The sequence below is a fragment of the Hylobates moloch genome, unplaced genomic scaffold (genome assembly GCF_009828535.3).
Source record: "Hylobates moloch isolate HMO894 unplaced genomic scaffold, HMol_V3 SCAFFOLD_5, whole genome shotgun sequence".
Lineage (NCBI taxonomy): Eukaryota > Metazoa > Chordata > Mammalia > Primates > Hylobatidae > Hylobates > Hylobates moloch.
Window position 1 is genome coordinate 96,618,943 of NW_026652280.1, and position 4,020 is coordinate 96,622,962.

At 44.1% G+C, this 4,020-nt stretch overlaps 1 pseudogene; it reads left to right on the plus strand.

Moving 5' to 3' along the window:
* The first annotated feature begins 1,364 nt into the window (after window positions 1–1,364).
* LOC116468364 (olfactory receptor 6N2-like) lies at window positions 1,365–2,303 on the plus strand (annotated as a pseudogene).
* Window positions 2,304–4,020: the final 1,717 nt, after the last annotated feature.

The following is a 4,020-nucleotide window of genomic DNA, read 5'->3' on the forward strand; positions in this document are numbered from 1 at the left end:
CAAGGATATATGAGTTGGATTTGTTCTCTTTTTATAAAAGGCTATGTGGGACTTGCAAAACTTCTAGTGGCCCAGGGGAGGCAATGCCCCTGGGATTAAACTCTAAAGTCCACAGTGAGGGTTGCAGACTTGAGAAAAGTCATTTGAGACATAGAGCTGCTCTGCTGCACTTGCTTTTGCACAACTTCTTGCCTCAGAGAAATCCTTATTGAAAGCTTTACACACTTCGCAACTCCAGGGAACATGCAGCAAGGAGCCCCTGGGAGGCCCGCATTTCCAGGAACATGAAATATAAGTAGAGGAGTGTCTTGGGGTAGAAACGATGCTGAGGAGAATGCTATAAGTTCTAATGTCATCAAAACCATCAGGTAATGGACAGGAGTGGGCCCGAAAAGATGAGAGTAGCCAAAGAAGACAACTAGATGAAGGCTTTGGACCTTCCTGAATGAGGCTTGTTAGGGTGTGGGAGGAAAACTCAAGTGACATAGGTGTTGATTCCCCTCAAAACCCATAACCATTTTCCAATTTAGTGAAACATACATTACCTGTGTTGTAAGAGTCTTAGGAAACAAACGCTTACGGCTTTTTTTTTTTTTTAAGAGGAAGCTGAGGTTAAGTAAAATGTTGCTCAACCTAATTGCTGTTTAGTGGCAATCAAATCGCTGACTTCGGAGGAGGCTTTTCCTATTATACCGTAGGACCTCTGGCTTCTTTGCTTCTTTGCTTCTTCTTGACTTCACAGTTTTCCTTTTGGAGAATTCCTAGCACATACCCTTCGGGGATTATTTTTTCACCCAACACAGTGTATCTGCAGGGTGAATTATCATCAGGCACCACGGGCCTAGGATATTATAGTTTTTGGACATTCTGCATTTCTTTTATTTTCCATATTTTCTTCTTCTAGTTCTTATCAGGATAGTCTGAACACTTCAGAGGGGCTTCCTGAAAGAAGCTTCAACAGTCACTTTTGGGAGATGACTTTTCTTCCTTCTCCACAGTCCAATGTTGTTGGTTATTTTCTCATTGGGAAGTACAGAGGGATAGCAATAGGAATTTTCTAGCTCTCTTGTTACTGGATGGTGGAATAGGGGAGAAAATCACTGAATCACTGGAGCACAATATTATAACATAGAAAGGGATTAAACTGGGATCAGGAGCCTTGGTTTCTAGTCCCAGCCCTGCTACCAACAGACTATGATATGGGGCCAACCATTTCTCCTTTTGGGACTTCAGTTCCTCTAGTGCAAAGTGAGGAACATTGATTAGATAATGTCTCAAGTTCCTTTAAGGTGCTCAGATTTACGAATAGAGGAAGAAGCTTGAAGTAATTTATATTCTATGTTTATCGCTTGTTCCTAGGAATCATGGATCATGTCAATCATAACTGGACCCAGAGTTTTATCCTTGCTGGTTTCACTACCACTGGGACCCTACAACCTCTTGCCTTCTTGGGGACCCTGTGCATCTATCTCCTCACACTTGCAGGGAACATTCTTGTCATTGTCCTGGTACAGTTAGATTCCGGACTGTTCACGCCCATGTACTTCTTTATCAGTGTCCTCTCCTTTGTAGAGGTGTGGTATGTCAGCACCACAGTGCCCACGCTGCTGCACACCTTGCTCCATGGGTGTTCATCCATCTCATCAGCTGTATGCTTTATTCAGCTCTATGTCTTTCATTCCTTAGGGATGACTGAGTGCTACCTGCTGGGTGTCATGGCACTGGATCGCTACCTTGCCATCTGCCACCCACTCCACTACCATGCACTCATGAGCAGACAGGTACAATTACGACTAGCTGGGGCCACTTGGGTGGCTGGCTTCTCAGCTGCACTTGTGCCAGCCACCCTCACTGCCACTCTGCCCTTCTGCTTGAAAGAGGTGGCCCATTACTTTTGTGACTTGGCACCGCTAATGCGGTTGGCATCTGTGGACACAAGCTGGCATGCTAGGGTCCATGGCACAGTGATTGGTGTGGCCACTGGTTGCAACTTTGTGCTCATTTTGGGACTCTATGGAGGTATCCTGAATGCTGTGCTGAAGCTACCCTCAGCTGCCAGTCGTGCCAAGGCCTTCTCTACCTGTTCCTCCCACATGACTGTGGTGGCACTATTTTATGCTTCTGCCTTCACAGTATATGTGGGCTCACCTGGGAGTCGACCTGAGAGCACAGACAGGCTTATTGCCTTGGTTTATGCCCTTGTTACCCCTTTCCTCAATCCTATCATCTATAGCCTTCGCAACAAGGAGGTGAAGAAGGCTTTAAGGAGAGTCATGGCCAGGCGCGGTGCTTCATGCCTGTAATCCCAGCACTTTGGGAGGCCGGGGCGGGTGGATCACGAAGTCAGGAGATCGAGACCTCCTGTCCTCCTGACGGTGAAATCCCGTCTCTACTAAAAATACAAAAAAAATTACCTGGGCGTGGTGGCGGGCGCCTGTAGTCCCAGCTACTCAGGAGGTTGAGGCAGGAGAATGGCGTGAACCCAGGAGGCGGAGCTTGCGGTGGGCTGAGATCGCACCGCTGCACTCCAGCCTGGGTGACAGAGCAAGACTCTGTCTTAAAAAAAAAAAAAAAAAAAAAAAAAGAGAGTCATTGACAGGATCAGAATTATTTTAAGGGAAGCTCAATGATCTAATTTGTCATAGCCCAGCTTGTTGGTAATTGTGGGAATCAGCTGGTTGGCTTGTCAACCACGTGGTCAGAGTCAAGAAAAAACACCAGTAAAGAAACAAAAAAGATCAGTAGTCAAACATACTGCACACACCCATGCCTGAAGTGGTCAAAGTTGGAAGATGTAAAGAGAAAGGGGTTATGGTCTCTTATTACCCCATTCTAATGGGAAATAAATGCAACAAAGGGAGAAAAAACAGGGATGCAGAACAAGTGGTTAAGCTGTATTTATGACTTAGAGAGACAGTGCAATACAGAAAGAAAGAAGACAAATTAAAGCTAGGAGTGGCAGGTTTAGTCAAGATAAGATTCCTGGAGAAAGATTAAGAAGGTGGAAAACTAGGTTGGAAAAAACGAGTCTAAAATTTTAGCTTGTATAAAGTTGCAGATGTAGATCAGTGCACCATGAGCAGAATGCTTATCAATTTGTGGCATCCAGGAATTCTGGGTTATTATGTGACCAAATGTAGTTTGATGGAGAAAAAACCTGAAGTTCTGATCACACTTCTTTTCTCTCCAGCTCCTCTATTACTTCCTCTGTTGAGCAGAGTAATCTCCCATTCCTTGATGGTGTCTGAACTGGGGCCCAAGTACCTGCTAGAGTATGGTCAGATAAATTAGTGAGAAAATAGGACCAGATCTTGGCAGAGACTAAGGATTGCCTAATCTTGAATACTTTCCATTTTCCTCATTCTTACAGATCTTACTGCTTTATTTTATGTATGTCTATACTATGCCAGAAATAGTTACAGCTGCCTTCATGTTTTTAAAAATTTAATCTTTATAATATCCTTCTGAAGAAGGAAGAACATCCCAATATTTATGTAATAAAATTATAAAGATTATTGAACTTGCAGTAAAGAGAGACAGATTCAACCCTAAATTCCACTTCAGCTGACTGAGTTACCCTCCTCAGCCTCATTCTCTCTGTCTGCAAAATAAAAGGCTGGCAATGAATGAATGCTCACATTCCTCTCAGCTTAGGGGGTTTTGATTCTATGCTTATAGTACTTTTTTTTTTTTTTGAGATGATGTCTTGCTCTTGTCCCCCAGGCTGGAGTGCAATGGCGCGATATCGGCTCACTGCAACCTCCGCCTCCCGGGTTCAAGCGATTCTCCTGCCTCAGCATCCCAAGTAGCTGGGATTACCGGCACCTATAGCACTTCTTAAGGAAAGCAGGACCTGAACTAGGTCCAGATGTGTAAGATCTGAATTTGCGGAGCAGAGATGGAAAGGTGTTGGTACAAATTCAGATGTTGCCATTTTTGCCTCTATGATTCTGGGCAAAAAACATAAGCTCTCTCTAATGCCATATTTGTTTTCCTTTAAAAAAAAAAGACATCAAAGTG